Source organism: Taeniopygia guttata, chromosome 4 (assembly GCF_048771995.1).
Source record: "Taeniopygia guttata chromosome 4, bTaeGut7.mat, whole genome shotgun sequence".
Classification (NCBI taxonomy): domain Eukaryota; kingdom Metazoa; phylum Chordata; class Aves; order Passeriformes; family Estrildidae; genus Taeniopygia; species Taeniopygia guttata.
This window is the reverse complement of record NC_133028.1, coordinates 42,695,729-42,706,184: the sequence shown is the minus strand read 5'-3', so window position 1 is coordinate 42,706,184 and position 10,456 is coordinate 42,695,729. Positions and strand designations below refer to the sequence as shown.

Below are 10,456 nucleotides of genomic sequence, written 5' to 3'. Positions count from 1 at the left end.
GCCGACTTAGAAAACTGGCCCTGCCCAGCCCCATTGCTGGGGCCCTAACATCCCTGTCCCTGATGTTATCTGACAGACCTGCCCTGCCCTCCCCACCAGAGCTGTGTGTCTCTGAGCTGAGAGGAAAATCATATAAACAGCAGTGTGCCTTCTCTATTTCTGCTCTACTGCACACTACACCTCACTGACTCACACACCTCCTTTCAGGCACTTCCTTGAGTTTTGACGTAGCATGATTTCATAGTGTAGGGTAAGTGACTTTGAAGCTGATATTTCAGTTTTGAGTGGGGTAGATGTAAGCAGTATTTGGGCTTACGTCATTAAATAAGGTCCTGGTTGCTGGAAGAATAAACAGAGAGAGAAAATTTCAACTCTGCAAGATGTAATATTGATTGCTGTACTGAGCCATGATGTCAAGTATATGGCTTCCCTTCCTCCTTGCTTCCCACAAGTGCTAAATAATAGATCTTGTTTACTGGCATTTGCAAATTATTTTGTCTTTGTGACTGATGCAATGACATGCCCCCTATACTCTCATTTAATTTGTAACACCATTTGGATTTTTTTAATCCTACATTTCTAATGCAATTTTTAAATAACTATATTTCCTGTCCCCCAGACAAATCAGCTCTAATTTTATAATGAGAATTTCAGGGTTAGATTATTTTTAAAAAGAATCTAGGCCATATACATTATGTAAGGTTACCATAGTAACAGTTTCTCCGAGGGGAAAACCGACTGTCCGTAGTTTCCACAGAAACCACTCCCTGCTGAGAAGGTGCCTCCAAGGGAAGTGAAAGGAATATAAATGAGAGAGAGAGAGAAAGACGCGCACAGATGTCATATGACCTCTGCGGCATCCCTGCACTGTTGCAGATTCAGCCGAGCGTTTCTGGGTTTGTTTTCAGTTTGTTGTTTTTGACTGCATGAGTGGCACCTTCTCTTGTCATGTAAAGTCTGGCTGCCCTTCCCTCGCGTGGAACTGGTTTTACAGCTGGAGGTACGGCGATGCTCCACCTTGGCAGTGAACTGACCACAGCAGATCCTAAAATCCAGTGCTCTAGGAACCACTGTGCGTGGGAGAATTTAAATGGTAAAAGAGAATTTACCCTCTTTTTTATGAACTTTTTTTTTTTCCTGAAAGAATTCAGCAAAGACAGGTATGGAAATACTTCCTTCCAGAGAGAAACAGGAAAGAAGGGAAGCTCAACTAATTTGTCAGTTGATGGTTTTGTTCGTTTGGGGTACAAGCATACACTGCTAGGAAAAATGTATTCTTAAAGGAATTTAAAAACCTCAAGTCCTAGGACTTATTAACTGAACAAAAAAAAGAAAGGTGAAATGTCTTTAATGTATTTTAATATCAGTGAGGCAAGTAGGAATTAACATTTCTGAAATCCTTTTGCACTTACTTTTTTCACAAACAGCTTCATTTATTTCATTTTTTTTTTTCAAGGGCAATAAAACTGTGACATTCATTCAAGGCTTACTGCAGCCATAACTACAGATTAACGCTCTGGCTACTTCATCCTGTCATCTCTCTGCTGCTTTCTGGGGAAAGCAGGCTGACATGGTTATTAAATCTGGCAGCTGTGTTGTATGCACATGGGAAGCAAGTAGAGCACAGCATATAGAAAATGAGTAGCTTTCAGATAGCAGCCTTCAATTCACTGCTGCAAGACTTGAAAGGCAGTCTAAAAAGCTCATTCTCTTCTTTGTAATCACCAGTCGCTGGATCAGTGCGCAAATATCACAAATACAGTTGCAAATGTAAGTATTCCTTGCCTGTGTGGTGCTTTCAGATTGCTAATTAAGGTTTCTACCTTAGTCTTCTGCTTGAAAAAGCAGAGAGATGAAAGCTGAAAACATCCTGACAGGGGAAGCTTCTCTGCAGTATTGTTCTGGCTTTCAGTGGAAGAGCTGCTGAGGGAAAGGGATGCTTGAAAGCTTTCTAGAACAAATAGTTTGCAGTTGTATTTGTTAATTTTGGGGATGTCTGCTTGCCATTTTTTCTGTGAGGGGAGAAGTCCAGCAAATGCAGGAGATACTTATAGAGAGATGTTTTTCTGCTTAGGTTAGATATACAGCAAGAAAGATACTTCAGTAATAATTGACGGTTTGTGAGCATGTAGAAGAAAAATTTTCCATGGTATTTTTCACCTGGAATCTTTTTTTTAAAAAAATCCATAAATGCAGACCCGAACTTCTCTTTAAGGAACTCAACAGTACCTTATTATCAGAAGCACAAATAGTCATCATAAGGGGCACCAGTAAGTCTGCATCTGGCCTGATAAGAACAATGAACATAGCACGGTGAGCAACGCATGCTTTTCACCCATCTCATTCTGTCTGTACATGAAATGATCTTTATCTGCTACAGTGGCATCAAGACAGGATAGTAAGGTGGTTGGGAAGCAGTGAAGCTGAAGGTTTCTCAGTGTTGTGGTGATACTGTAAGGAAGAAAATTGATACTTGTCAGTGTATTTTTGGTCTCATAGCACTGAAGAAACAGTATGTTGGTTTTTATTCTCCTTTCTAATTCAAAACTTCCGTATTGCCGTTGTCTTATCGAGTTTATGGCTAATGAATTCTTACTGTGCTGTGAATGAAAACTGCTTCTCGAAAACAGCCTGTGGTCAGTACCAAGTATAAATGTCAGATAACTACACAAGAAATGCAGGCTGTAGCCAGTTTGTTTCAATTGCTATGTTGTGTTTCTTGCTTTATTTACAGGTTTGTTATTTCTTGGGGACCAGTGGTACTGTCAGCTTTTCATGAGCCATGTGAAAATGTCACTTGCACAGTTAACAGGTGACTGCCATTAAGTGACTAGGGAGAGAATATATGTGTAGTTTGCTGCAACAGAGGACTAAACATATTCATGGTATAACCCCTAATGATGCTGTAACACAGGTATTTGGTGACTGTTCTGTTTATAAGCTGCTTTTGAAATACTTCACCTTCATCTTAGAGATGTATATGTATAAATACCTGTCTTACTGTAGCAAGTAAAAGCTGATTTTGCAGCTTCTTTTTCCTTCCTCATGTCTCCTTTCCCCCCCTGTAGACATAAATTCATAGCTCCCTAAAACTCAGCTGTGAAAATGGTCATATTTGATGACAGCTGTGGAGCTTAGCTTCCCAAGCCTCAGTGGCAGCCAGCCAGCTGCTGAGACAAGTGGTGACCTTTCAGGACAATGTCGCTCACAAAAATGTCAAACTATTAAAATGGCAGGCATCAAATGCCATGTGCATGGGGAAGGGTACTCATCTGGCAGGATTTCAGCTGAAGACAGTTAATCCACTGCTTCTTTGGATTATACATTGAAAGCCCCTGCCTAAGTCTTTCAGATATAAAGAAATTATTGATATGTGTCCTGAATAATTTCAGAAGTTCTTCTGGAAGATTTGGGACACAGATGAAAAATTTCAGAGGTGTTTTATTTAAAATCTGCTCAGACATCTTCCTGATAGATATCCCCAAAAGAAGGTTTTGGCCTTTAATTTTGCTCTTTACATCATATACCAGTTTTCCTCCCAAATCTCTTATCCAGAATGTAAATGATCCTGATGAAGCTTAAGCAAAGTTCACTGATGTGCACAGGATGCTGAAATTCTGATAGCATGTGCACTGACTTTTTAGGCATATGCTCACTGAATATTTAACAATCCCCTGCAGTTCTGCTGCTGCAGCCCTGAGCTGAAATCTCATTTGCTATTATATGCATCCATGCTTTGTAACTTTCTCTGAAGGCACTGAGGTGTGAGCATTCCCATGCTCGCTGGTGTGTCAGATTCTCATACCTTTACCTCTGGTAACAGATCAGTGACACTGATAGGGTGCCTCGTTGATTTCAGCCCTGCTGCATAAATATTTCTGGGAGGTGTGAAACCTCCTGATGCTTTACCTTGGCCTGTGGGAAAGGCAGGCAGTGTGCATGGCTGATCAGGGAACAAACTCGTTCACCTTGCAGTTGACCTCTCTTGGAGAGTAGGAAGGGGTACACCAGTAACTGCACCAGACCAGTTTTGTCCAGTGGGTTTGCATCTGGCCACAGTTCAAGAGAATTTTCAATATTCTCCTTGCAAAGCACAGGGTGAGCTGCCAACATGGATAACCCCTGCAAAGCATTAAATATTTCAATTTAATAGTGCCAAATCCATTGCTACTTACCAAGATGCTGAAAAGGAAAATAGTTTCTTCCAGTATTTCTTTCCTTTCTTCCTTCCCTTTCAAGGTAGAAGTTCTGTGTCATTCCAAGTTTTTTTTCTCTTACTACAAGCAAGCAGCTTTTTCTAATTTTGTTTTAGTGTTCTTCTCTTCTACTCATAGAGGACATGTTTCCTCCCCCCTCTGCTCTTTAAAACTGGGAACACTACATTCCATGATCACCTTGTCTCTACTGTAGTTATAGGAAAGGATATGTATCCATGTTCGTCTTTTCTTTCCAGTTAGTATTCTGTGATCCCTCCTCCTTTCTCCTAATTCCCTACAAGAAGAATTCCAAGGAAAATGAGCTAGGTAAGGACAAATTCCAATAAACATCTTACAGTAATTAATCCCTCCTCCTTCCCTCCCTTTCTCCTTTTCCTTGGCTTTAAAATTTTATCTGCTTTCACACAAATGTTTATGTTATTTCAGAATTACTTAGATGTAAAAGTCTGTTAGGAAGAACAACATTATGCTCATCCAGTAGGGGAGTAAAAAGGTAACTGAGGCATCAGTTAATGTAACTTAACGTAGCTCAGATAGCTAGGCTGAGTTTTGGATTTTGATTTTCAAATGACAAACCACATGTTGGCCCAGTCTATTTAATCATCTGATAATATTAAAGAAAAACATAAATAGGGATGCTGCTATTTTCTTTGAGCTTTGCTTGAAGAAAAAATCTGAGAAAAATTACTGCAGCAAAGGTAATTTTGTTTAAATCAAATTATGCAGTAGTTGGTTGCTTCCTAGGAACTGTGCAGTGTCAGATTGATTCAGTGCATTTCATTAAGCATCTGTCAGTATACCTTATATGAAATTCTGACTTGCATCCATGGCATTATCATTTTATTCTGCATTTATATTATTACTCTTTGCTATTTCTGTAGCATCTAGGAATAATCTTTTTTATTACTGAGCTAGGTATTGTACAGAAACAGAAGGTAATCCTTGCCCCCAGACTGCTTACAAGCTCTATTACAAATAAATCAAAATCTTCTTTGCACTCACTTACTACTTTTCTTGTTTGGCTCTTTATATGAATACAGAACACAGATGTTGGCACTGTGTTATCTGAACTAGTCTTCAGGATACCAGAATTTGCTCAGACATGGGCTTGAAATTGCATGTAATTAAAATTTGGGAATGACATACACTTACTGTGACCTTTTTAAAAGCTGTCATACTGGTTCACTTAAAGTATCTCCCTTAGGCTGTTAGTGTTTAGGCATTAAGTTAATGAATTATATTAATTGAAATTAACTCAACTGTCCAAAACATGCCTAGAATTACAAAATATTTCTGGACCACCAACAAAGATTTCCCTTAAAATTGTTAAGATACTATTGCCAATTGCTAAGTTAATAAGATTAATTATAAACTGAATTACTAAGCTAATAATATTCATTATTTAATGAATTATGTTTACCTTTGATTATTTACAAAATCTAAATTTCAATGTTGATTATTCACATGAAATAGCAGCAACATGACACATGACCATCACACACTAATTGACTCATGGACAACATATTGTGATTTGGGGTGGACAGTGAGGATCACAAAAAGGGTGAGATGAGAGTCTCACAGATGAGAATCTTCATCTGCATTTTATATAAGACAAATTTTCCCCATCACTCTGGTCCTTATCCACCTTACAGGTAGATTTCAGGAGCAGTCACACATCTGTCATCCTCTTTTCTGCTACCTTTTGTTTGAATGATACAGTGTAAGGTACACAGTAGTTTTTATACTCATAAACTAGGACTAAACTGCCATTTGAAATCAGTCAGGGCAACTCTCCAGTTCACAAAGCCCCATTATAATACACTATTCCATGCTGAAGGTATTTTATGTGTTCAATTTGTACACTCTTCAGATCATATTTCACAAAGCAAGGCTGTAGCATGTGAATACAAGCTATAACTTAACTGAGCGATGTAATCAACATATCTGAGCCAAAAGGCATATTTATTCTTTCTGGAAATGTATATCACACAAACCGCTTTGATTTCTAAGAGCCATTTTTATTTTGAAGTGATAAACTAGTTATATATGCAGGAATAAATAATCTAAGGATTCCAGAGGGCCAAATCACAGTTGAAAAGATGTTGTACCTTGAATTTCCTAGGATTTTTAAATTTCACTTTGAAATTATAATTTATGATATCTCTTTTTGCATTGACACCACAACTTGTATCATTTTAGTAACATATTAAAAATGAAATTTAAATTTATTCTGACAGTGTCACTGTTGTTCCTTCCATAAAGCAGCTGAAAGGATCTACACAAATGCAAGCTAACAAACATGAAGGGCTGTTGTACTCCTCAACTGACTTTTTTTTTTTTTCACACAGAGAATGACGAATAAAAGTCTGAAAGATTATTTGCAAGCATGCAATTAATCATAAATCCAGCTTGATCTGGAAGGATAAAACAGTAGTATATCAATCTGGTTAGCTAGTACTTCAAAAGGATTTTGCAGAACTCGTTAGGCCAGGAATATTAAGATGGGTGCCTCTTTTCGTACGAGACAATAATGTGATTCCCAAAGGGATAAGCTAGAAGGTCAAAGACAAAACAGTTTATCCCCAGGAATGGTATGGATTACTGTTAAGGACATTCTGAAATCTTCTCCCATCATTCATTTATTTCAAAGCATTCCTAAAAGTAATGACCTAATTTTAAAGACAGTAAATCAGAAATAACCAAATCACTAAAGTTTGTTTGTCTTTTAGGAACATGGGTCGTTTTAATTTAAAGGCTTCACTACTTTTGAGTCCCTTTTACCTATCTAGGGAAGCAATCGAAAAGTGTTAAACACCCTTTCTGTTCTGTTTCCCCCCACTCTTCAATTCAGTGGGAATTCACTCCCTCAACGGCCCTTTTTAAGAAAGTAGAGAGTTTGCAGACTGATATTGAGCTACCTCTGTTGAATACCTTGTAATGAACCAGCTTCTGTTCTTATTTGGAAATAGGTTCACTGAAATAAGTGATTTTGGCAGAATGCAGAGAAGTAGATGCTGCTGGATGTCATGGCTAGGTTTTTGAAAGAGGAAGTTGACATCAACTCCCTTGGCATTCTGAGTGTTGCTCTACTGACATATCTGAAATCCATAGGTTGCCATAGTTTTGTTAGTGTATGTGTGGCCCTCAGATTTTTAATTAGTTAGTAGTAATTGCTATTTAAAGATCAGGATAATTTTTATGTAAAAGTAAAGCAATGAGGCTGAAAATGTATTAAAGAATTAGATAACTAACAGCCAAATTATTTTAGTATGTTTGGAGTTCCTGGGACAATATACTTAGTAACCTTGGGCCAAGACATAGCCATGCTAAAAGTGAATGCAACTCACTGCATATTCCCACGGCAAAATTTTACCATAAATGGGCTTCCAACCTTCAGTGTCCCTACTAGGTGGAATGGCCAAAGTACTCTTTTTCTCTATAAAATGAATAGTGTATGCTTTAAAATGAGAAATAGAGACTTTGTTCAGCTTTTCTTTTGTTTTCAAGGAACATGTTGAAAGTTAACATAGTGAAGCTTGTAACATAGATGCCATTGTATAATGCTTATAATTAATAACATGCTATGACATCATATGTCTTCTAGAATGAATTATTATTGATGAGATAGGTCATTATTTTCACTGTAATTATCAGGAGATGCGATGATTTGCTTTGGTTCTGACCTTGGTTGTTCATGGACTGAAATAATAATTGCAGTTAATTACTTCTTTTCCATAAATGTTCGTAGCTTGTTGAGCATCAGAGAATGCAGGTAGAGGAGGACCACCATGTAAAACACTTCTGTTTCTGGGGAAGTCTGAGTTTGTCCTTTTGGGACAACAAAAGGCCTCACCATTGGCTTACAGTAATGCATTTTTTAAATAGTTCTGTCCTTAAAATGTTTTCTGAAAGGTTTTTCTTTGTTTTATTCTTGAAGATGTGAAGGCAGATAGACACATCTGAGTGCAAGAGCTATGGAGAGCAGAACGAAAAAATCTCTTTCTGATGTTCCTTCATCCTCAGCCAGCTAACCCTAGGAGAAACCAGAACTGATGTTAGGATTTATGGAGCTGGGAAAAAAACGCTTAGATCCTTGAGCAGCAAAGACCCCACACTACTCTGACCCTACCACCTGGAAAGTATTTTCCTGTAAATATTCTTCCCTTCTGTTTGTCACTGAGGAAAGTTTGACTGTTGTCAGAGCAGCAGGTGGTACAACATCACTATGTCATCTGTGCTTATGATAATCTATCTAAATAAAGGTGTTAATAGAGTGCCTTTATAAAGACATCCCTTCAGCTGATTGCTTTTATCAGGTATGGGGATTAAAAGTAGGTATAAGGCTGCCTATCACACTGTCAGGGCAATTCCCTATGTCAGTGGGTCGCTGTCTCTTCACAGGACTATTTGTCAGTGGGTATGTGTACATACCATAGTCCATGGCACTTTGTTTATCTACTGATTCAGAACAGATGCTCAAATCGCACAACTTCCATGAAGGAATAATTGACAAAGAGTGCAGCTGGGGTGAGGATGGTACAAGAAACTCCATCCATCATTTTCCAAAAGGCACAATGAATGGCTTAATTGTTGCTGCTAACAATTGTTAGCCATTTTATTTGCTAGAGCCAAAGTATGATCCCACTAAGAGCCAGCTTGGGGAAATACAGTGACAGGGCAGTCTCTTTGTTATGTTCACTTGGCATCATTCACTGAATAGATTCCACTGGCTTTATCTGGACCAAGACCTTCTACTATTGCTCACCTGCAAAGCACGCTGCTTGACCACAGTGAGGTCTTGAGCTGACTCCCATAGTTGAAATTAGGACGGAATAGTGAGGAAAGAGTACAGTATGCAATCAACCCAGCATATTTCCTACTGGGGAGTCTTTGTGGGACAGTATGTCTTCTGAAAGAGCTGCCCATGGGAATATTTCTCGTCATGCCAGAGTTTGCTTCAGTGCCTTGTGAATTTAGTCTTCCAATGAACTGGATTGGATGTGTGTGGTTTAATATCTTCCTCTGTTGCAAGGCTTGTATTTAAGGGATGCTACACAAGCACTAGGAAAAGACAGAAAGCAGTCTGCCTGTACCACTAAAAAATTGATCTCCTAAGTGAATATGCACTGGGTCACAGTGAGGTTAATGTGCATATTCATGTACTGTTTAAAAAGTCAGTGTCTGGATTAAAGCCTTTCCCTCTTGTTTAGTATCCAGGCTGCTACTGAGAAGCTGAGGATTTTCATAGTTCTCAAATAAACACACCTGAATTTTTGTCATGCAAAGCAATCTGATTTTTCTTAAACTTGTGCTCAGAAACAACTCAATTATTTTGGCTGATTTTTTTTTAATGAGGCAAACGTCTAGCATGAAAAATTTCACGCTAGTCAGTAAAAGCTGTAAATCTCTTAACAGCTAAAATAGGGTCACTTAATGGAGAAATATAAATTTAGCATACTTATAAATTATAGTATTAAAATGCACAATTAAAAACAAAATTCTGCTTTGGACAAACACCATGGTATTCAGTACCTCTGTGTAGCAAGGAGGTTGCTAAGTATAAATGTAACACGATTTTTTAGAAAAACACCCCAAATGGTAATTTATTCTGTTGAGGATGATACTAAATTTCTCCATGGGTTCTTCCTCTTCTCAAAAGTGATATTGGAACTTGCTGTGGAGTATGAAGTTACTGTGGATGAGGAAAGAAGTGAAAGGAAAAAAGACTGGACCATCTTCAGGTTCATTTTTTGAAATGCTACTGAAAAAGTTTAACTTTTTCCCTCATTCACAAGTTAAACAGATTTTTGACTCTGCAGAATATTTGCTTTTCAGAGCACATGTGACCTGTTATTCTGTACTGTGGACATCAGTGTTCTTGAATCCTCTGGAATATCAAGGGGTTCGCATGTGTTTGGTTTTAGGTATCATCATATCTATGGATGCCAGTGGGATAAATTAAAGATAAGCTTCCTTTCTGGCTAACTTGTAGTTTTTTATGTCTTTCACCTGACCTTAAAATGACCAAGAAATATAACTTTAAAATAACTGCATGAATCTGAGCAATTGTTGAATTTTAGCAATTACATTGCAATAATCATTGTCCCCTTCTGTGAGGTCTTTCTCAGCTTGTGCTTGAGTCGGAAAGCAACCAAGAGCAAACAACAATCCTTTCAATGCAGGAAGCCTCCTTTAAATGTGCCCCATTTGCTGACCTTGACAAGCACACAGAAAAGCAC

General features: G+C 38.1%; 1 protein-coding gene across 14 annotated transcripts in view; it reads left to right on the top strand.

Annotated features, from left to right (window-relative positions):
• The first annotated feature begins 772 nt into the window (after nt 1–772).
• Nucleotides 773–10,456, top strand: part of TRIM2 (tripartite motif containing 2) — an 88,896-nt gene continuing 79,212 nt past the window's right edge. For 2 of the 14 annotated variants that reach the window (XM_012573441.5, XM_012573438.5), the window contains exon 1: nt 795–1,093. The gene's annotated coding sequence lies outside the window, so the exon portion shown is untranslated. Of the gene's footprint in view, nt 1,094–1,474; nt 1,771–1,813; nt 2,314–10,456 lie in introns of those variants that run through there. The other 12 variants (XM_030271504.4, XM_030271494.4, XM_030271498.4 and 9 more) reach the window with 12 other exon arrangements.